Consider the following 24,994-nt stretch of genomic DNA (forward strand, 5'->3'; position numbering starts at 1 on the left):
CCCCTGGCAGGTGCCTCTGGCTCTGGCCACTACAATGGCCCACAAGATCCTCCTGCCCAGTTCTGGGGGCAGTCAGGAGACGGGGGGTGGATGGGTCCTGGGGGGGGTCAAGGAATGCAGGAGGGTTGGATGGGGCAGGAGTCCTGGGGAGTGGGGGTGGGCAATGACCCCCCCCCCCCCCCCGTGGGGTGAGGAGGGAACCCGTTAAGATTTTGGCAGCTCATCACTGCATTTATCTGAGGACTCATAATGCAGTTAAGGGGTGAGTCAGGGATGTTTCAGATAAATGCTTCTAGTTTTAACCCATATGGAGAATATATTGCCAAACATTTGGCCAAATTTGCTACTGGTGTAACTAGGTGCAACTTTTCTGATGTCAACAGATTATGTTCCTTATGCCAGTAGTAAATGTGGCCCATTATATATTATATTTCACACAGTGTATATTTATTATATGCCAAGCTTGGCAAAACTCAGAAATATTTATCTGAATCTAGCACATAGATTGAATCCAAAGTTTGCAAGGTTCAGAAGCCTGAATAGAGAGTGTCTATATAGGTATTCAGTTCTGTGTGTGACTACATATTGATTAACGACCCAGTTCAGCAAAGCGCTTAAATACATACTTACCATTAGCCACAAGCCTAAATCTTGGTCACTTCAACAGGATTTAAGAATGCACTTCAAGTTAAACTGGAACTTAAGTGTTTTGCTGAACAGGGATATATTGCGGTATTGTGACTGGAGGGAAAATGTGTCTGTATAAACGCATGTATATTTTTGCTGTATGAATTTTAACTTTTGTATCTTTATGCATACGAATGAATAACTTTTGTACTTAACTTAAATATTCCAAAATTAGTGATTTTTTTACTTGGAACCAAATCCTAACCCTTCTTTAGGAGCAAAAGTCTCATGAGCCCACCTGATTTATCCTGAAAATTAACATGTGACAAGTCCACTGCAACTCTGTGGTTGAAATCTGTGAGCTGCTCGGGTACACATATGACTTCCCCTTTGCCATAAACCTGGCTTGTATGGATCTTATCCTCCCTCATTTAATATAGTCCTGTTGCCTGCAGTTGCCTAACCTGTTTGGAGTTACCTCAGGAAGTAAGCAGAGAAATGAACAATGAGTGATTCCATGTGAATAGAAGATCTGGAGATGGTCATGTCCCCTGAATGTCTATGATGCCATGTGCTCCTCATCATGGCTGATTGTTCTCTTTGTGCTATATATTGTATTGGAACTGAATTGTAAGCTCCTTGCAACAAGAACATTGTTTTTGTACATGATCCCCAGATGATTTTCTTTTTGTCCTGGGTTGTCATCTTCTGAGAACCATCTTCATCTTTGAACGGCCAGGTAAATCCTGTGTATCTGCATCTTTCCCATCAGGGAAGGTGTGGAGGGAGAGAGGAAGGGTAGTTGTTCATATAGGTTCATCGGCAAATTTTTGCCCATGGTCCCCAAAAGATAGCTTCAACAAGGTTGGTAACCAAAGGTAGAAAGTTAGTGGATCACAATCACTTCTGTGTGTATGTGAACATGCAACTATTCTTGTTTACATCACAAAGTGCAGTGAAGCCAGAAGAAAAACTTATTTTCCTTATTTATAATTTTTCCTTTCAATTCCCAGAATAATATTTCATTGGAATGTTAAGAACTAAGGAATAATCTGAGATTCAATATTGTATTACATGTGTTGGTGACTTCCTTATTAGCCATTAGCCTTTTTTAATTTTTTTTTCTTTTCTTTGTAGGACCTAATAGCCAATTTTCCTTCAACTTCCTTAAGGACTCTGCAAAGTCATTATTTGACTTATTATTGTTTACAGTTAGAATTTATGATGTACTAGTATTTGTTACTCTAAGCACACTTCTAGTATGGATACTTTATTATTGATGCATAGTTAATTTACCACTTTGGGAATAATGTAGTCTGTAATTATCTAAGCATATACAATGATAATTTCAATACTACTTTGTGTAAGTAATACATTTGCAAAATTATGTGGAAACATAATAAAGATTTTATATTGATTTCATACTGCTATTTTCATAATATTGTGGGCTCTATCCTGAATGCCTTTGTAACATGTACTTGCTATATATTTTCTGTAAATTCAGAGCCTAGTCTTTTCATTCTTTCTTATTTGTCTCACATTCAGCACTTTTGTCTGAATGTCTTTTTATTGTCCAATACTGCCCTGTCAGGTTTATCAATTAAAATCTTCTCAATCCCTGAAATTGTAAAGTTTCTCCCTGAATCTGACACATATAGATACCTTGTGTACATTCTAGTCCTTCTGGATTCTTTTTTCAGTATATTAATATAATTCCTTATGAACATATAGGGATTATTGCCTAAATCAAATAACTCTTTAAAGTCTTCAAAAGTAACTCCCTCTTTGTCCAGTTTATCCCATGTGCAATAATTAACCCTTCTTTCTCAATCTTGGGAAAAAATCTTATCTCTATCTCCAGCTGGAAAATAGGGATTATTTGTAAATGTAATTAGAGAAGATTGGTACCTAATAAAATTAGAATATGTGAAGACCATCTTCTGTGGACTCAGTGGCCACTGAACAATACACAAGCTTCTGAATATTTACAAGCATGGGCTCAAATTTATGATGGAGACTGAAAGCAGTGATTTTGGCCTTTTATAAATTGGAGACACATGGAGCTTGGCAAACGTGTAAAACAGTGTCAGCATCATGAGGATTTTACAGTCGAACCCCAAATACTATATGCAGGATTAGACTTCAAATGAAAAACATTGTGGAGACAGCCTTTTGGGAGGCTTGACAAAAGCAGGCGGTAAGAGGTTGAGGAAAGATTTAAATAAGGAAAGGAGGGGGAACTTGTTACAGCATGTGGGAAGCTGTTTCAAGCATAAGACAGCCTAAAAGAATATGAAAAGTTTTTGGAGGGAGAGAGGGTGAAGGAGACTATATCCAGAGTCTATTGAGTTGACTGGAAAGATTTCAATCCAAATTAAGTCCCTTATTGGAGCAGTTAGAAAAGAAGTGTGGATACTGGTAGGGAGCTATGAGGTGCATAAAAGGGAATAAAATCAGATATTGGCATGGGTTGAGCTGAGCACAACATTTGAGGACAAAGATAAATAAATTAATGTTAAGAACAAAAAAGAGAGAGACAGTCTGATGGGGTTTGAAGAAGGGCTAAGATTGTTGAAACACCTAGAGAGAGAAATTACATCAGCAGGGAATTACAAGGGATTTTTGTTAGAACAGAGGAGAGAACAGAGATGTACAGAGGCTGGAAAAGAAGAGGAGATCACAATAGTTACACACAGAGAGATCACCCAAATATGTAGAAGAATATGATCAATATGGTTGGAGAGGAAAGGATGGATCTTATAGGTGTTATAGAGGAAATAGTACTAGGATGTAATGAGAACCTGAGTTTGTGGGGACAATGAACAAAGTAGGTCACAATAAGATGACCTAACAGTTTTGGTGGTAGTTTGTCATGGTTGCTGATGTCACATGATGAAGTGATATTGCATCGTGTTGTGAGACAGCATGGTGAAGAGACTGAGGATAAAGGAATAAATGTATATGCAGGGAGTCTGTTTCCTTGTGCAAGTCCAGATCTAGCAAAGCAAAGTGTGTATATGCATTTGTAGCATGGAACCATGTAAGGAAACAGCTTCTATGCTACTAAGCACACCACATTATTTTGCCTGATAAGTAGAGCTGGGTGTGAAATGGCTTTCCAGTCCTGCAAATATTTTTGAAAATTGTTCCCATTCTGCATTCATCAAAAAGCCAGACACTCTAAGCAGCAAATAGCCCTGTGATTCAGGCACTTATCTAGGCTGTATGAGCTCCATGTTCAAGGCCCTGCCTTGCCTTATTCAGAGTAGGACTAGTTAGTCTCTGTCTCTTAGGCATTCCTGTTCAAGTGTTCCACTTTGTACAAATGATTAAATATTCATCTCAAACTTTTTTTTGAGACCAGTTGAAAATTGCTGAGGGTCTCGACGGACCACTTAACGATCTTTCCAAATGTACCGTTAGCTAACTATTGTAAAGTGCTTTGGATAAAAGTGCTATATAAAAAAAACCTTAATAATAATTAACTTTTTTGTTCTATAAATAAAAACACACAACTCATATTTTAATATCAGTAGTCTTACCTTTCTAATGGGATGGATGTGCCCTCTTTCTCCTGCCGCGGCAGCCCCCGAGCTGGAGCTGGGAAGAAGGGAGTCTTTCCCCTGCTACAGCAGCCAGAGAGATGGGGCTGGGAAGGAGGGGGGGGGGGTCTCTCCCTGGCAGCTGCAGCCCTGGAGCTAGGGAAAGTCACCTCTTTCTCTGGCCACCACAGCCCTGCACATCCCAAATTCCCGCCAATCCCCTCTTCTCACCCCACTGGCCCCTATCTCCTATTCCCCCATCTCACCTTACATGTGCGTCTTCTCCAGGGTTCAGAAACCTAATTCGTGGAGCCATGCCTGCGCAGCTCCACTAATTAGGTGGGTGGCCCTTCATTCTCTTGTGTGCAGCTGCCCAGGCATGTACCTTTAGAGGGAACTATCTGTGGAGAACCTGAATGGAGCTCAATGGTCCGTGAACCACAGTTTGAGAACCTCTGAGATAGCGAGATGGTATGTCTACTACTGCAAAAAAAAGTGTACTAACTAACATTAAAATAGTCATGAAGACAGAGCAACTCAGCTTCAAAAGCCCATAGGGGAGCCTATGCTTGGACTCAAGCTGCTATCCTGAGTTAAAAGCCAACTTGCCAACTCTTAACTGCTATTTTGATCCAGGTTAGCGAATCTGAAATAAGAACACACAATTGTTTACAGTGTAGATCTAGCTAGAGACTGACACTATAGCCTAATAGGCAGATCAATCACCTGGGATGTAGGTGCTTAAATCTCAGTTTTCAGATCTACTGCAATCCGGAAAATTCCCACCAAACCCTGTAGGTGTCTGAACTCACTTGGCGCCTAAATTTCTGCTGTAAAAGTTTCCTTAGAGCCTACATTTCTTCCTCTGAGTATGTGCACAGCTGCCTTCCTTTAGACATCTGGACACCTATTTCTTGCCTACCCCCCCCACCCCAAAGCAATTCACAAATCCGGGGAAGATAGTCAGGCAAAAGCCATCTCAGGACCTGATCCACTAAGCATCCTCAGAGGCCACCTACTGCATTGTGCTCCATTCAAAATATATCTGGTGGAGGTGCCCATCTTATAACTTTTAGCCCAGTGATGAAATCATTCACCTGGGATGTGGGAAACCAGGTTCAATTCCCCTCCTTTGCTAGAGAAGGAAACATTAATTTGAACAGGGGACTCCAGAGGTTGCTCTAACCACCAAGATATGGGATATTTCTGATTTAGGGCTCCCTCAGTCTCTCCTGCTGCAACTGTTCCACTTTGCATAAATAATTAGGGGGTCCAGTCCACCTATTCTGCCTCCCAGATTGGTGCCCTAACCACTGGATTCTTGTCATTCTCTCTCTTGCTGACTCTCTAGCTCTGGCCCACTGACCCTATGTAGTTAGCTACAGTGGATCAGCTTCAAAAGGTGAGATTTGGGGAGCCCCCGCCCCATCAGAATATATCATAAGTGATGTTAGATGCCTTCATAACTCATTCTCACCAAAACTACCTTAGGTACCTCAGCCACCTTACTCCAGGAGAGGAGTTCCCAGTTGTGGATCGCTGTCAGAAATAGGTGCTTCCCTGAAACCTGGCCTTAGGAGCCCAGCTCTGTGAGAGGGGTGGGGCTTAGCATATACCCTGCTCAATGGTATCTTCCATTGGCTAGCTTAGGCAGGGAGCCACCTAGAGTGCTGGCTTTTGTGGATGGTATTGTAATTCTCCCCAAGCACTGTTTAGGACGCCTAGGTGCCTAATTCAGAATCTGTGTTGTTTCCTGTGATTTTCTAAGTGCCTAAAAATTAGCCATTGTGACACTTTGGTGGCTTCCTGCTCAGCTTTCTGGCTTTTGTGAATTCCATTCCCACTTCCCTTTGTAGATCTAGGCCTAGCCCCTTGTATCTTCAGTGGGCTTTGGATCAGGCCTTCTGGAGCATGTTGCACAATGCACCTCTTTCCATAGATATTTCTTCAATAAAGTAAGATACAAAATAGCTAGTGAGCTTATTACTTTCCCTAAATGTTTCTCAGAGTGTCCCATAAATTGTCCAAAGTTGGTCGAATAAATTGTTATTACCCACCTTGTGTCTCAGGTCACTACCCTCCTGCTCCATTGTCTGTCTGTTATCAGTGGCAGTGCTTGTTTTATTTAAACTGGAAGTTCTTTGGGGTATCCTGGACATCAGCGATACCAGCTTTAATGGTTGCATTGTATATTTAGATATCGTGATAATTTGAGAGAAAGAAGAGAGTAGTAGAACTCCTGGTGGCAGTCCAAGTGAACTCTACATTGTACATAAGGCTTCGAATCTCTGCAATGTGAATCTGTTGAAAAGTAGATCTGATAGCAAAATAGGAAGCAGAATACTTAGCTGTGCTATCTAATGGGGGAATTTGTTTTGCTACTTTAAACTTAAAAGGGAACATTTTTAAAATAAAGATGAGCATGTGATGGATCCTTTGCAGTGAGCTCTTGGTTACAAAAGTGCTAATTAGCAGTATTGATTTTTGAGAAGCAGCATTGTCAAGTTAAGTACTAACAAAGCTGGCAGCAAGGAGCTCAAGAATTCTAGTTCTAGTGCTGACACTAACATCCTGTGTGGCCTTGGGATCCCACTTTACTGCTGTTTTTATTTTCCAATCTGTGAAATAGTGTTATCTCTAAAGAGTAGTGTGAGGATAAATTATTTAATGCCCTATATAAGCAAAATATTTTGGCATCTTGCAGTGTTTTAATTTGCTTGCATTGGTATATCCTGGAGGAATTAGCTCTCACTAGGGTTGCCAGGTGTCCGGTTTTCAATGGGAATGTCCAGTCAAAAAGGGAATCTGGCAGCGTCTGGTCAGCCACAATAACCATTGGGAGTCAGGAAGAGCAGCAGCTGTGGCTGGAGCCATACGGAGAAACTGCTCTCTGCTTATCTGCTGATGCCTGACAGAGAGCAGTGGGATGGCTTCTGGACCGGGCTCCAAGAGGTATGTACTGCTGTCCGGGGGTGGGGGAAGGGGAGTCCTTGTCTGCCCTCCCTTCTTTCCTGCCAGGTCCCATTGCCCCAGCACTGGTCCCTCGCTATGGGGACTGACCCCTTCCCCCAATCCCTTGCTCCAGGGACTGGCCCCTGCCTTCTAGCACTTTGCCCCCATCCTCTTGTTCTGGGGACCAACCCCTCCCTCTGTCTCTCTGGGCCCTGATTGGGCAGGCGGGCAGGCTCCATGTCAGTGCCTCCCAGACTGGCTCTGCAGGCAGCAGGTGATTTCTGGGGGAGTGAGAAAGGGGGGACTAGAGAGCGAGTGATGGAGGGAGGGGAGAGGAGTGAGCCGAGTGCAGGTCTCGGGGAAGAGGTGGGTCGGGGCTGGGGCAAGGCTATTCGGTTTTCAGCAATTAGAAAGCTGGCAACCCTACTCTGCACCTAAGAATGATTTCCATCAGAGAGATTTGGGTACATAAAATAGATTTTACTGGTGATGCACTCAGTTGGGAAAAAAACAATAGTTGCACTACAGCTAAGAAAAAGACATTTCTCCTGGATCTATCAACCTGTGCAGTTTCTGAAAAGAATTTATAAGAATACTTGTAATTAGATGGCTTTCAGTAATACAATAAGAGCTAAGTAAAATTTTTCAGACTTTTGCACATTCATATGACAGTTGAAGCCAAGAACATTTGCAGTCTTTGCTATAAAACAGTGACTGGGGCAAGCCTGGGGCCTATGTTGATGCGTCAGCTCTTAAGTCTCAACTGCAATGAGTGCATTCATTATGCCATTCACTGCTAATTTCCCATTCACTGTCAGTTTGAGAAACAGTGCTATTTCTGAGCAAGAAAAAGGGCTTGCTGCTCCTTCTATCCCCTAATGAATGCACTATTATAGAGATAAAAGATGGACAAAACATGTAATACATGTCGCGCCTGGGTTCCTGAAATTTGTTACAAACTATTAGCATTTGGAAGCAGGCAAGTGAAAGGAGATTTCACTATATAGTAGAACAAAGACACTGTAACTGTTGAAGAAGCATTAGCTTGGCTATACATCACATTGAGATACCTTACTGTGAAGTCTAAATCACTGTCCATTATAATCTGGGCATAGTAACTGTCTTCTTCTTTAAAACACACTTTTTCTCATCCAAGTCATTATAGAATAATAAAAGAGAAATGCATTAATAGTTCTTTTAGAGCTGTAAATATTTAAATATCAAATTAAAAAAAAGGAATTGCACCCAATTAAAATACAAGGTAGATCAAGAGATATACACAATTCTAAAAAAGAACTCATATGATCATTATTTTTTATCCCTTCACCATCGCCACGCTCTTGCTCCATTGTCAGTCTATCATTATCACTGGTGGTACTTGTCTTATTTAGCCTGGAAGTCCTTTGGGGTTGGACTGTTCTGTTAAATCTCTGTAAAGCACCGTGTATTTACAAGACTGTATAAATAGCATAAAATAATGATAAAGAGTGAAAATGTCCTGAACAAATATGAGGCACTGATCAAAATAGCTAAAATTCCAGAGGCACAAGTGAATAAAGTGCAGCTCACAAAAATGCAGCACACACACATAAAGGGTAGTGGTCATCAAAGCAGGAATTCATCCTGGAACAATACTCATTAGATTTTAAAAAATCTGCTGACTTTCTAGAACTCCTACAGCAAATGACGTGAAATGAACAATTCCTTCCTGGCCCAAAGAGCTTTGCAACCAGCATTCTCCATGATGTGCTGTTTGTTCATAGACTCAAATATCTACCAATAGAAATATACATTTTAAAATCTTGTCCTGATCTTTGTTTTGAAATTTAAGCATTTCTCATTTGTCTTCACTCATCCACAGTCTTTAGTGCCATCAGTGTCTTGTTCCTGTAGGATCATCTGCAGGAGATCCTCATTGTTGCTGCCCCCTTCAGTCCTATTAAAGTTTTGTTTCTCTGTTTTTAGAATTTTCTCTTTGTGCTTGATCTATGCCTCAAGAAAGACATATTAAACTAAACTAGAACTTTAAAAAAGGCTTGCTTGTGGCCACCATTTTGAATTCTTTCTGGTTGCATTTGACTATTTGAGCTTCAAAACAGTTTCAGAGTAGCAGCCATGTTAGTCTGCGTTCGCAAAAAGAAAAGGAGTACTTGTGGCACCTTAGAGACTAACAAATTTATTTGAGCATAAGCTTTCGTGAGTTATAGCTCACTTCATTGGATGCATTCAGTGGAAAATACAGTGGGGAGATTTATATACACAGAGAACATGAAACAATGGGTGTTACCAGTATGATATGGTTCTCTGTGTATATAAATCTCCCCACTGTTTTTTCCACTGAATGCATCCGATGAAGTGAAGGGTAGCTCACAAAAGCTTATGCTCAAATAAATTTGTTAGTCTCTAAGGTGCCACAAGTCCTCCTTTTCTTTTTGTCAAAACAGTTTAAACTTTATACTTATCAAAGGCTTGTCTCAAAGATTCTCTAACCAAAGAAGCAGGGGCATTTCTGACCCTGTAATCTAATGGGTAGGAAAGAGGAACAGTTCTTCAAGCTGAAGGGGTCTAAGACCCTCCCTGAACAATGGCTCCAAAATAAGCACTCACTCTTGTCAACTGTGAAGCCCCTAAATTCTCCCTCGCTGTCACCCAACCTGTCTGGGAAGCAAGGAGATATTCCTACTCTTATGTCATCCTCCAGTATCCCAAGTACCATTGATTAGGGTTGGCAGAGAAAAGTAAAGGACTCTGCCCCTGCATAAGGTGCAGATTTGGGCAACTGTGAAGCCCCCAGGGTAGATGGTACCTCTGAGGGAGCTTCTGATCCCTCAAGGAAATAGCATTAGAGCCTATCCGTAGTGTAGAGCTGTTGAGGACTCAGACCCACATCCCCAAAAGTATTTAAGCTCCTAACTTCCATTGAAGTCAATGGAAGCTAGTAGCCTAAACACCTTTCCGGATCTCGGCCTCAGTGCCATGGTTGTGGGTTGAGCCAGGATTTGTCCACTGACGTCAGTGGTAGTTCCTGCCAGTGCTAGAGCTATAAAGCCTGTAGGATTTGACCCCGTGTGAGTAATTCATATTTGGTGAGTAATGCAAAAATGGAAGCAGGAGTGTGCTTACTAACCACTGCCAGCACGTGGTAGTGGAGATAAGTGATTGCCTGAGTGACGTATACATTAGGCATTGTTTAAATGTGCGCAGATCACTTTTGGAAATAATTCTAATCTAGATCACTCTGCAGGAATAGACCTTTTTAGCAACCTTCCCCAAAAGATAAACACATTTTAAAAGTTTTTTTGTATCCACTAATTTGTGGTATAACTGGTTATCACCCAAATATCCAGCTATCTTGAATGTGCACAGTGCCCACCTATAAACTCGCAATATATGTAGATGGCAAACTGCACCCACAAAATATGTGAATATAAAATTGTCTGCAGATAGCATCTGCAATCCGAAAACATGAAAGTAAACTGAATTTCAAATCTATTTAAAAAGTGTATTTTCCCATATTTAAATTGCAATAAATTATTCTTTAAAAGACATAGCCTTTGGCTAATCAAATGGTATGAACTGTGTGCCTATGCTAAGGTTTTGAAGATACATGATTCAGAGTCTGCTAAGTGCCAGCCCTGGTCAATGGTACAAGAGTAGCCTTAGGAGACCAAATGGCTATGACAGCTGGCTGTCACAACTCCTTTTGCTAGCTATGCCCCTTGATCTGAAACAGGGAGAGAGTGACTATGCTGGCCTGATACCACCTGAGGAGCCTCAATGCTGGAGGAATCAAAGCCCCTGGTAGTCAATTAAGCCAGCTTTAAGGCTACTTTGTACCTTAGGAGTAGCACAAAGCAGTCTTAATAAGCTGGTGTATCTGACCCTTTTACTCTTATGTGACAGTAGAGTGTGGTGATTTTATCAAATAATCCCAAAATAGTATTCAATAGTGCAAGCCAGTATTTGGATATGAGTCCTGATGTGTGCTTTTTGATCAGTTTATTAAATCTGTTGGTGTTAAGTTTCATTTTTGTTAGTATCAGTTTCTTGCTTTATTTTGTATTTGATACCTATTCACAGAAACAAAAATAAATCCTTAAACCCTGAAATTTAGACATATCTTGCTGGACAAAATGGAATCAAACTTTAGCCCTGTTTCAAAAGAGTGTTCTCATAAGTAGGGAGAACGTATAACTGGGAACCAAAGGAATAGACTTGTTCTGGAAGTTCTGTATCTTCTTGCTTTTAAAATCATAATCTGCTGGGTGAAGGATATCTTGTGTCATCAGAAAAGCTATACATCTGTTTGGAAGTGTCCACAAAAATCGTAGGCTCGTGCTAGATGGTAATATGCAAACAATGTTGGATCAATTTATCCAAGATGTGTTCTCCTTCCTTGCGGTTCAACAGGACCTACTTGATAGCATAAAGGTTATAATATAAGTACAGCTGGAAAAATTCAGGTTTTTTTTTGGTTTGTTAGCAATTAAAAAATGTTTCAGGTTGAATGAAACATTTTGTTTTGATTTCGGAGCATTTAAAAACAAGTTTTAATTATTTGATTTTAAAGGTAATTAAAAGTAAAAGTAATTTTGAATTGAAAAATCAAAAATGTTTCATTAGAAAATGTCAAAAGAAATTTTCAGAATTTCTTTTAACTTTTATTTCAACCAAATCAATTAAGTAAAAGCCACATAGATTCACAAAATATTTGTGTCTCAGATTCTGTATTTTCCACCAAAATAATTTGATTGAAAAATTCACCCAGCTCTAGTTGCAAGCTTCACAATTTGTCCAGTAGCATTGCCAATCTTCCAGGATTGTCCTGGAATCTCCAAAAATTAAAGATTAATCTTTAATTAAAGATTATGTCATGTGATGAAACCTCCAGGAATACAGCAATCCAAAACTGGCAACCCTACTGGCTAGTCATATGGAATGTTGGGTGGTCTGAGTCTCTCTTCAATACAGTTATTATTATTCCAGCTACTTGACTGGAACTTGTATATTCCAAATCATTTGTTTCTAGATTTGGTGCTGACATTTCTGGTGATTCTCTTGCTTTCTCTGTAAATACAGCTTATCAGTGCTTTTCAGTAAGTTCCTATATCAGATGTCCACTGAGGTTTTCATGGTTACAATAAACATATGCTTCATTTCTTTATATCTCCTAAATATTTATATCTCTCAGCTTCATGACCAGGGCAGGAAGGGAGTCATAGGCTTTGGAAGGTACACTTAGTTAGATACATAGATACGTATGACAGTAAGTTTTTACCACCTTAACATTTATTATTCTCGTCAATTTGTCTTATTACTTAACATAAATCCAAGCAATTCTTATTTATGTTCCATATAAGCAGTAGAAAAGATACAAAGTAGTCAATCATAAACAAAGCCCAAATAAATCTGGTATTACTTTTGTTCATATTCACCATTTTATCATAATATCCATCAATACCAACTATTTAATTACAAGGTATATAAATGTATTTTCTCTGAATAATTAGCTTATTTTTATAGCAGTGAGTTCTGGTTATATGACAATTAGTGCAACCTATACATATCTTGGTTTTACATGAGGTTAACTTTCTTCTAATTGTGGGGAAGAACCATCATAGCTAATAAGGAAAAAAATACAGATTTATACCAACAGCCCACAATAATCATTTCAAGAAAATCAGAGCCACTTGGGAGTGGTCTAATGCTGACTTGGTGCTCTACTTCTTGACTAAAGAAATGAGAGGAACCACTAAAATGGTGACACAAATTGATGTTAATGAATTAGTGGATTCATAAAAGACGCCCAATTTTAGTGGCAAAAGCACACCAATTTATAATGCAGTATACATGAAGTTTAAAAGGCATACTGATAAGTGGCTGCATTCGAAAATCCATTTCTGTGCCCTTTGTGTGCTTATCTAACCCTGGGCCGCAGACAATCCGAGCTTTTCACTAACCTGTTGGCACGCCACCATCAGCAATAAAATGTTGAGCTCCTTATATTCCCATAGCTGTCTTAATTAGCAAACCCTTGTGGGTTGCTACTTTGGAGCTGCATCAGCAGCGAAACACACCGTGCTTTGGGGCCTGTGCAGGTAGAAAAAAGGCTCAGTCTCTTAGGGCTCATGGGAAGTCCATCTGTGTGCCCTAAAGCAAATGCTTGGTTGCAATGGCTAAATACCTAGCATCTTCCAAGGACCCATTATTCTAGCCACTAATCCTGATAATTGTTGCCTTGATTAAGTGAAATCATAAATAACATCCTTGATGGATATATAATGGGCATTCCTGGTTATAAGAAAATCCTTTGCCTTTGAGATGAACTATTTTTTGGTCAGTTAGAACACAATGGTAACATGAAAAGTTATGTTTGAGGTTATTGGCAATCAGAGTTTTTAATATTTATCTTAGCACTTTTGAAGCACATCCATAATGAAATTGGAGGCATTGTTCGTAGAGAAATGAATATATAGTGAATAAATAACAACATATTGAGTTGTCCCTATATGTGAATATCACCAGGGTAATGTTAGATACACCATATTGATGTAACATGATTAACCTACTAATTACCTATTAAAGGAATGAATTGGTTTGTAAGTAGTGGTTAAAGTAATACCTGTAGGCAGTTAATCATGAAATACGCATTTAAAAAGGAGATTTTGCAGAGCAATAGACAAAAATGTCAGCAGCTTGAAAGACAAAGAAATAGAATTCCGTTGTCCAGTCTGAGTTCCTTCTCACGTTTGTGAATTTCCAAATGTGTTGTCTTTTCCCCTAAAAAAGAATTTAGTTGAGACACTTAAGTATATTTTGTTAGACCTAAGGTTTTTTTAATGCACACTGTTACACTGTAACTTGAACTTATGCAACAAAGATGGTGCCAAGTTTTCTAACAAGTAAGTACTCATTCTTCCTTAAGCAGAAAGACACTAATAGAAAAAATCTTTGTGTTAGTAGATTGATGTGTTGAAAGATATGCAATTAAATTCCATAAATGTATCAGACTAAAAACAGTGTTTCTGAAAGTAGAAATGAAGAAGATTACTAGGGCTATAAAACAAGTCTTCTGTCTCACTACACAATTCATAATAAAACAGGTAATAATATCTTCTTTTTCTGGAATGTGATGAGACATAGCAAAGAATTACTGTGTTTTCAGCTGCCACATACGTTTTCCATATTTTACCATCATATTTATAAGATCTATCATCATATTTTACTTTGGACTTTTCCCAAAGAAATACACGCGTACTTACAAAACTTTCCTTTTAGAGATGAGATAAACATTCAGTCATAATGTGGTTGAGTCAGCAGACAGCACTGTCTGAATATCCTGATACTTTGTATTGAATGTTTAATAATATTTTATATATCCCAGCCCATTTCTGAAAGGCCCTTATTTTCTTATTCCAAACTGGGGGGGGGGAAGGAGAGTTAATTGGCACATTACAGGAATCCCACTAATGTACTGCCTGCCAAGCATCTTTTTTAATTAATAGCAAGATATTTACAGTGAGAAGACAGTGCCAGAAGGAACACTGGGATCATGATAATCTAAAATCTTTATTTCTAACTAAAGGAACCTGCAACCTGATAACTCTGAGTCCTGGACATTACTCAACCAAGAGCAAAAACAACAATACTGCAATTAATATGCCACCCACTGGTGTTGACGATTAATGTTGCAATGGCTTGGTCCACCATACAGGCACAAACTAATTCTGCATAGCAGAACAGACTTCTTTCAGCTAATGTGCTCATCAGGAAGGCAATTTATACTGCCTCAGACTTCACCACCCTCTTGTAGGTTTAAGAGGTGAGCATTTTAATTATTTTGTAGACATGAATAAAAAAACAACCTTCATTTTTATTTCTCTTTCTTTCAAAAATGAGAGTGTGTGAGAATGAGTATATCAGACAGCCAGAAAAAGCCACCACCAATACATGGCACTATTCCATGGAGGGTGATCCCTGTGATCATTCAGTCAATGGTGGTCAAGAAAATACAGATTAAAGGCATTTGGGTGCAAATAGGCACAGAGGTATTTACTTACAACAGATATCCACAAAAATCCCCAAAGATAACTAATGTGCAAACATGTATAGTGAATAGAAGAAAAATATTTGGGCAGGGGAAGAACAAAAATATAGTGAAAATACAAACAGCCCAATCATCCACTGGTATATATTGCTACAGTGTCATTGCAATCACTTACACTGACTTATACCACTCAAGATCTAACCCAAAGTAAATAAGGCTTTTAGATTAAATTGGTCATAGGAGTAAACACCATCCCCCTTTGCTAGGATAAAGTCTGATAATTTGAAGTTTTACAACTCAGCAGTGACCCAGTTAGCTCCCAGTCCTGCAGGTGGAGGTCTTCTGAAGGCAGTGATCATGTATGGGTGGAGAAGTACACCCATGAGAAGATCATTGCAGGACTAGGGCATTGGAGTTTAAGTGGGAATCATATTCCATAAATTTCACTGGGTTCCAGTTAGTTCTTGGGTGGAGTTCAAGGTTCTGATTTTAATATAAAAAAGCCATACAGGGTTTGGGTCCTGGGTACCTCAAAGACAGGCTTTCTGTGCAGTTGTGATCAGCTAGGACACTGTTACTAATAGCCCAATATTTGAATACGAGGGCCCGGATTTTCAAAAGCACATATGCCAAAATGTCTGCACATCAGACTTTGATGCATGCACACAAATGTGTATGCATTTCTGATGATTACTGCTTAGGGGAAGCTGGAGGCTTGAGAGTTCTGCGTGGAGAGGCTCTTATCTCTGGAATTTTCTTCTATGGTTGATGCAATGCAACATGAATTTGTTGACTTTCAAGGCTATCTATTGCCTCAGGACTTACCTTAGTAAATGTTGGGTTGCAGATGTCCATCTGTCCTGGACTTGGGAATTCTTTTGAGGGAGAATGAGGGTAACAGTAACAAGAAAGTGTTGCTATGCAGACTGGTGATGTGCAAAATTTGCAGGTATGAAGTGGGGTTTTTTTTGTTAGTTTTTCATTACATAAATAAACCAGGGACATAAATTACCTTGACAGTCTCTGCTGGCTACCTGCCTAGCCATATGCTTGAGAAATGTATACAATCCATAAGGAAGAAATATAGTATAAAACAATTTACCTTTCTAGTGAGTTAAATCTCTATTAATTTTCATCCAGTGTCGAGAAAAAAGTTACAGTATCTGTGTTGCGCAGGAAGTTTGGACCCCAAATGTATTCAGAAAATAAGAACAATTCTTTAGTGTTTTAGGAAAAAAACCAAGAACCCTTTATCTAAGGCCTGGTGTACACTGGGGTGGGGGCGGAATGATCTAAGTTACACAACTTCAGCTACGTGAATAACGTAGCTGAAGTTGACATACTTAGACCTACTCACCGTGGTGTCTTCACTACAGTGAGTTGACTGCTGCCACTCCCCTGTTGACTCCACCTGTGCCTCTCGTGGCGCTGGAGTACAGGAGTCGATGGGAGAGCGCTCGGGGGTTGATTTATCGCATCTAGACTAGCCGCAATAAATTGACCCTTGCTGGATCAATCTCTGCCCACCCATCTGGTGCGTAGTGTAGACATACTCTAAGTAAAGAATTAGCAGGAGTCTCATTCAGTGTGAGCCTATATGAAATTTTCATACATCAGCATTGATATGGAGTGGTCAGCGCATATACATTCACTGCATTTTCCACATTGCTTGTGATTCTTCTGGTCAGCTGACCTTGGGCAAATTTGGCAGCGTCTGCTGCCGAGTTTGCTAGGTGAGCCTGGAGTGGCTGGCTTTTGATGATAATGCTGCTTTGATTGGCATGATGAGATGATAGGCATCAAGGATTCTTCTCTTCTCTTTATATATCCTAGTAATTCTCCTAGACTTACAAGGAACAGGCACTGCCTTTGTCTTGGCCAAGTGTGGTGCCTAGCAGGGTTGCTGCTGACCCAAATGATGAAACTTGCAATGGCAGCAACATCAAGCATGCTAAAGAAAAGAATGATTGGCCACCTATTTGTCTTGCACCTGAAGGTTTACATTCTTGCAAGATAATCCATGTTGCTGACTTGATTTTAGTGTCATTGTAGTGCAGTATTATGTTGGGTTTCTTTTTGTCTCCTTCTACAACCCTGTCATGATGCATCATCAATAGCATTATTACCAATATTTCCTCATTTTGAACATAGTAAATGAGAGTGAGTGGCCCAGAAAACCCAAACACTGATGACCTCCTTTTATCTGCTGCAATTTTGGATGCCTCTCATGGGGTATATCAGGCTTGTTTTGTTGGATTGTTCCAACATAGATCAAATTTTCACTGAGTAGCTCTTCAGCAAGCTGACTACTGGTGAAGAAGCCTAGCAAGGCACCCTCCAATAATCAAGAGTGGATCCTATGGGAAGCAAGCTGCCCAACAAATTGGACAAGAGGTAGTCCAGGACAGCAGATTTTGATTCCTTGCTAGGAGGCCCCCATCCATTCAGGCGTTGATGTACACAGGTGCTGGGCTGGGACTCAGAGGAGAGGTCCCCCTACCCTCCTGGCCTTAAAGACTGAGGCTCCTCAACCAAATGGGACTGAGATCCACACGCTTTAACCACTAGGCTGCCCAGCCCTCCACCACCTGTTACAGTCACTATCATCTAATATGTTGTCATCCCATGACCACTACCTTTCAGAGTTGCAAATCATTTTAAGGTCAGAAGAAAAATACCATCCCTGTCTGTTCACCATATTGACCCCCTCAAGTCTCCTGAATCTGCAGTGTTCAGAGCACAATACTTAGATACAGGGCTGGCTCCAGGCACCAGAGAACCAAGCTGGTGGCTGAGGCAGCAAATGTAAAGTGGCGGCAGGACGTCAGGCTCTGTGGGACGGCAATCTGCCCTCGGCAGTGGTGGGAATTCGGGGACCGCTCCATCACAGTGTGTTTCGCGCTCAGTGGCAATTTGGTGGTGGGGACATGACTCTTCTTCCGTCACCAGTGGCAATTCCATGGCTGCACCATCACTCCACCTCCGTGTTCAGTGGCAAGGTTTTTAGTTTTGTTTTTTTTGCCGTTTGGGGCGGCAAAAACACTGGAGCCGGCCCTGCCTAGATAGAAAACACTATAGAAGAGTGTTAGGCAAAGAGAGCCAACATCAGTCCATTCTGTGTTGTGGACATCTAACAAGCCTGGATTTGAAAAGACCAACCTCCTTGAAATATTTGTACCTCACTTACTTTTTTGATAAAGAAAAAATGTTGTTCATGCTAAATTAAAAAATAATTCACTGAATGTTTGTCTGTGCCTAGATGACTAGGTCCTAAAGCAGCATAGTTGGAGGGTGATTAGTTCATGAGTTTTTGCAACATATATGCTCATAGGTATAACATTACCCCACAAGTGTAGGTGAAGGTTAATGTTCATTTGTGTAAATGTAAATCTCATCTCTTCCTGAACTAGCGACTGGCAATTTGAAGCAGGGAGGGAATTTTCTAGGGATAGTTAAAGTAGCACATTAAGGGAAAAATCTTGGCCCTATTGAAATCAGTGGGAGATTTGCTTCTGACTTTAATAGGACTAGGATTTCACCCTCTGCTTTTGGGGAAAAAGACTCTTAGCCTTAATTGGTTTAGCTTAAAATGCTTTCTTGGAATAACTTCACTGATGAAACAGGGCCATTCAGTCAGCACCATAACTATAGAAAATGGCTCCATTTTCCAAACTTTCCATTTCCCTTCATCACCCCATTGTGCATTTTGAGCTACCATGATGATTGGCTTTGTTGTTTCCTTGATTTTCACAGTTTTCTTGAATTCTTGATTCTTGACAGGACCATCCATTTACTTTCTACCAGTAATGCTCATACTTTCTTTGCTGTTTCTGGAATGGATCTCTTCATTATACAGTTTTCTACCATCTTATCCTGTCAAGAACTCCTAGTCTATGAAACTATCTCCTCATGCAGGAAGATTCAGAGGATTGCTGTTACACAGCTTTAAAAATGGCATATGATATAAAAACAATAGCGTGACCTTCAGTACGTTATTTTTCTATCATGCTGCATATCATGACATTATTGTGATGAGTTTCTGCCATATGTGTGGTGATAAGTCTTTTCTAAAATGGAGAAAGACTTGCACTTTGCTCAACATGAATAATACTTTAAAAAAATCTCTCTCTCTTTTTTTTCCATGTCTATGGAGATCGATGGTGGAGATACTAGAGAAATTTTCCTCTCCTAAAGGACTGTTAAATGAAGACGCATATTATTAAATGTATATACTGTTCTGTAGTTAATTGTGAATGTATTATATTTATTTATTAGAACATGCATGAAGGCTGGGGTGATCTGAGATGCTGCTGAGTTATTTTAGAATTCAAAGATTTAATGTAGGCAACTATGAATATTCTTTTTTCTGCTGTTGAATTTCTCTCAGTTGTATTTGGAACATTAATCTTAACAAGATAAAAAATATATTCTCTTTTCCTATTTGAATTGGGAATTTGCTTACATCTCTATTGTTACCATGTCATTCATAGGGATAGTGAAGGTAGGAAACTATTGTAGTGTCCTAAATGTTTTACTTCTAGCTAGACTGAAAATCTCACTGTGATTTTTTTCAGTTCTTACTTTTTTTCCCAGGGTAATTTAAAACATTTAACCTCTTCTTAAAATGCATTAAAAGTAATTTGGACTTAAAGTTAACGTCAGATGGATTTTAATGTGAAATCTCTTTAGAAAAAAAACAATTGGAATTCATATCTTAAATTAATATTGGTGTAATTAGAATTCCTAGAAGAAGTAGAAAGCTAGAGAGAGAGAAAAAAGAACCACACTTTCTGTAATTTAGAGCTTTAGGATCTGGTTCTTTATTTACACAAGTTTAACACCTCCTGATTTCCATAGATGTGAGAAGGAAAATAGGACCTTACATTTGAAAATACTTTAGAAGCATCTTGAATCACATTATACCAAATAACTGATCTGATTAAAAACATTTCACACACACACACACACACACACACATGCTCAAAAGACTGGAGGCAACTTTAGCCCTTCCAGTTCCCTAACATGTTGCATTTAGAATGAATATTCTCTGATCAAAGAATTTAGCAGCTAACTTTTTGCAAATGTAACTAAAGGAACCCATATGGTTCCATGAGTGAAACAAATATTGATATTGCAACAAAAATAGATACAATTTTGAATATTCTAGAAGGTGATTATACAGTTCAAAAGAATGTAGCCCTTGGATCATATAACAGTATATGTAACTGTTACATTCTAGTCTCAGATTTCTCACTCACCAGCTTTTGAACATGATATTTAAGCAATTATTTGTAAAAACAAACACACACACACACACACACAAGGACAAAAATAAAGTTTTTATTCTTGTATTTGTAAGGGCATTTCCCCAGCTTCCCTATATGTTAGGTCCTCTGCCAATGATCAATGAAAACACAACACAGAACAGTCAGTCTGTCTGTCAACCTTACTTCCTTAGGGTTTTCTATAAAACCCAATACTACATCTACAGTCTTTCCTTTGAATTACTAATACTTACATGATAAATGTGGCCCTGATTGTGCATTCATTGGAACTCTGCAGGAGTATAAAAGCAACCAATTGTAGGTTTGGGACATGTCTAAGTACGTATTTAATGTATGCTTAGGTATATACTATATTTGTGACTACACATTAGAAAAACCATGTTATCAGAACATTATTAAAGTTGCAAAGTCAACTATTCAAAAGTTAAGAGATGCCGGTATTCAGGTTGCCTGTGCAACCTTAATTTGACCCCCATGTGCATATGTATATGCATTATGACACAGCCTTTAATTACATGATCACATACTATTTTTTCTATATGAGATCTCTGCCTCATTCAAGACCCTTGATCACAGATTTAGTCTCCCTTCCTCTTCCATTTTCAGTCTCCCTCCCATAACCCCTTCCTGCTTCCTTGCCTCATTGTCCATCATCTTGGCTCCCTATGTCATTCTCTTTGCCTGGACAATCCCAGTTCTCCTGTTGCTCTTCAATTACTTATCAGATTTCTCTGCCCCCAGTTCTCAGAAGTCTAGCTTCACCCCTGTAGTCCTAGACTGGAGTATGCTCAGTTGCTTTGTGGAGATGGTGCATACACAGTCTGGCTACAGGTAGCAGTTGTAAAGGGATGGAGCATGTTCTGTGAACACAGAATCTTCTTAGATTTAAGAATCTAAAATCTCTGAAGTCTTTAATCAGCATGAGTGAACTGAGATTTTTCAAATGCTTATAACTTGGTCAAATGTAGTCAGATTTTCATGGGGATAGCAAAATGTACATACCTGATACAAAGGCCATCCCCTGGCCAAATTTTAACTTCCTGCTCCAAAGTACAGGGCAGTTGAGCTATTAAAAGCTTGCCAGAATTTTTTAACATGGGCAAAACAATGTATTTTTCCCAAAACTCGTTCTCAGAAATGGCTGGAACGTGGCTGAATTTTTTCTAAAAAAAAAATCAGCCTGAGGCAGATGCCTGGCATGGAGAATATCAGCCCAAACAGTTAAAATCTGGCAAAGCTATAAGCAATTAAAAACAATTGAAAAGGGTCTTATAAAGGGAAATGCGGTCATTTTTAATAACAGGTGGCACTACCAGCCATGCCTATAATAAATAGATAAAGCTTAATGTTATTATTCTCCCTGACTGTCTACCCAACTTCCCAATGAAAGTAGAAAACCACTTCTATTAGAGCATTTAATTCAAAACCGCAGAGCTTCAGGATTTGTTTTTACTTTTATTAAAATGGGTCTGGAAGGATGAAATGCCCCTGAACTTTGGTGTATAGCTGTACATAAATGCATTTAATTATAGATATATTTATTTTGCTTACTATAGTGACCATCAAAATTGTAATGGAATAATTTAAGAAGACTCTAATATATAAATATGTGTTGGTTCTCTCCTGTTTGTTATTGGCAGGCATGTTGCCAAAAACTTCAAATAAATGTACGAGTTCCTAGCATAATCACAACTATTTACCAAGTAATTGTGCCTTTATTTTAAATGGAACTGAATGTGCTAAGTAATAAGTTGTTTGTCATGCTTTTTCTTTACCAGATCTGTTGCTATGTGTTATTATAAGAGCTCTGATAGTTTTTGGCAGTCCAATTGTTGATTTACTGGACTTAAATTGAAAACTGACTTACTGTAAAACAGAAACGTTGTAATTGTCACAGAATGATTTAGGGTTAATGTAGTGTTCACAAGCAAACTTCAGAGTCAACTAAAGCTCACAGAGATTAGCCGTGAAGTGACCCTATTCTCTTTCAAATATTAATAGTTACATACCAGGCACCTCATCAGAAATAAAGCTGTGGCACATCTAATGTGCCCTCAGTTCCTGTGAAAACACAAGTACTCAAGTGGAAAAGATTTTTACCATTCTTCCGTAGTTTGGATCCCATTCACTATCAGGTTTCACATACGTATGCACACAATGAGAGCAATAGATCCACGTTGTGTTTTACATAACTCTAGGGTATGGTTGTCTCCTTTTTTCGCCAAAAGAGAATTCCCCTGGCTCCTTTGCCCACCATACTGTCCTGCTGGTTCATTTGTTCTATTGTATTTCCTGCGGAGTGATACATTACTGTATCTTCCCTGGCTGCAGCTGAAGTAGAGCCATCCATCATCCCAATCACTGAAAATAAGGACCTTATGGTCTGGGAGTAAATTATGAAGCTATGGGGGGAAACAGAGTTACAGAGAGTGTTCTTTTTTTTTTCTTTTTTTTCTTTTTTTTCGTGTGCAGAAACAGCTATTTTAGATTACTATTCATCTGTACATAATATTCCTTTCTTGCTTGGGCTCATCATAAAGTAAATACAGCTTAAGCAGGTTCATTATTCTCAGACTATAAATGCATTTAATCAATATAAACGCATTTAACAAATCTATGGCTTACTTGACTGTTGCTTGGATCTGAATGCAAGTTTCATATGTCACTTTTCTTTGGACTTTAATGTAATGCAAATGAAAAGTCCACTGATATAAATGTATGGTGAAGGCATGAACTAATGCTGTGTAGGTGTTGACTCTCACTTGCTGTTATAATCCAATTCTTGATCCTATTCAGATCTAATAAAATCCACACTGTTCCGGTTAAGAGCATAAAGGTTTCTTGCCTTTGTATCATGAATACATTAAAGCCAGAAACATCAACCTCAAACTTAGCTATATGTTGAAACCTGAAATATAACCCTAAATCTAAATCATAAACTTAATCCTAACTCAAATTTCTCAACAATTTACCCTGTCCAACTAACTTCACCAAAAATGAAAGAAAGAAAGTAGGCCAAAATTCCTTTCCACTGTTGTGCATATGGCATCACTTCTCTATAATACTCCTCACTGATGTCTCAGGTTTTCATTTTAAAATCCATAGTGGGGATATGTGGAGAGCAGTCTTTACTTCCAAATCCCAACACTAATGTTGATGCCAGTTGCCATGAGTGCAGCTTAAGACTCCTTGTTCATCAAACTTATTGAACGTATGTCTAACCTTACACCAAACCTAACCTGACTTCAGTGAGGACTCTTCGGATGCTTAAAGTTAGGTGCCTGCTTAAGTACCTTGCTGGATAAGGACCTAATTTAGTAATAGTACCTCATAACCCCAGGCCAGCCTTTTATCTTCCGTGCTGTCTCTCCAAATAGTGGAGTTTGAAAAATACTTTTTGCCCTTCAACATTATTTGCCCTTCAAAAAGCACTCAAAGGTTTGGCTCTTATGGCAGATATTTTGCTTCTAACAAAGCCACAGTAGAATGGATATCCCAATTTGTTTCAAAATTCTCCTTGATTAGTTAGACATGTCTAAAATGCATAAACAAAGGACTAATGAAACCCTGTAGTCTGAGGAAATGTCTTGGTTTTATTAAATGGAAATCATGTGTAATAACACATTTTTACAAGATTTACTGTAATATTTAGTGAAACAAGAAAAGATGTTTGCATAATGTCTTTGATAATTATCAAACAAGAGTTTTAGTGGCACCATTGAATCAAAGGACCATTTTATAGAATAGATTTGATTTATCTCTGTAATATACATGAGGGGAGAAGCAAAGGGGCAGGCAGAAAACCTATGAACAAACAAGCTTGGGATGAAATTTGTGTTTGTTATTTAAGTTAACACTAAAGAAAACTCCAGAAAATGGGGTGTGGAGGGCTAGGTTGGTGTGTGTGTGTGTGTGTGTGTGTGTGTGTATACTATCTTAGGAGCAGGGTGAGACTGCCAACTGATTATTCTCCTCCTGAAGAGATTGCTTAAATATGATCTGGGTAAAATTGTTGTAAAAACTGAATAAGGACCTCTGGGTTTGGCCTTCAAGGCATATTTCAAATGTACACATAATGGGACAAAGGTATAACCTAAGTGACATCAGATCATTTGCACCACAGAAGAATTTGACTCAATAAGATGCTTCTTCTGTGACCAAATTGTTTAATTGAAATGGTTTAATGTCTGTTTGAATCAGAAATAAAAAACGTTCTGATTTTGGCCCAGATTATGCAGCCCTTTTATGTCATTGAGCAGTGCCACTGAAGCCAATGAGACTACTCACATGAGTAAGTGCTCATCGTCATGAGTAAGGCTTGCACAGTCTGGCCCTTGATGAATTCAGTCTCCAAGACTATCAACTCAGAATCTCTTATTCCCCAAACGCAGTAGTCCTCTATTCATCCACAGAAAAGGAAGTACATGGGCAGTGGAAGTTTTTTCTTCAAATCACCCTGCATATACATCACATCATTGTCCTGGAGGGGTGAGAGGGTAGTTTCATCTACATAGTCCTCCAATATATCAGACTACTACAAA

At 39.1% G+C, this 24,994-nt stretch overlaps 1 long non-coding RNA gene across 1 annotated transcript; it reads left to right on the forward strand.

The window, feature by feature from the left end:
• The first annotated feature begins 156 nt into the window (after positions 1-156).
• LOC119841221 lies at positions 157-2,049 on the forward strand. The gene is made up of 2 exons (XR_005288447.2): positions 157-1,366; positions 1,765-2,049. It is a non-coding gene; the product is annotated as an uncharacterized LOC119841221 (long non-coding RNA).
• Positions 2,050-24,994: the final 22,945 nt, after the last annotated feature.

This window comes from Dermochelys coriacea, chromosome 1 (genome assembly GCF_009764565.3).
Source record: "Dermochelys coriacea isolate rDerCor1 chromosome 1, rDerCor1.pri.v4, whole genome shotgun sequence".
Classification (NCBI taxonomy): Eukaryota; Metazoa; Chordata; order Testudines; family Dermochelyidae; genus Dermochelys; species Dermochelys coriacea.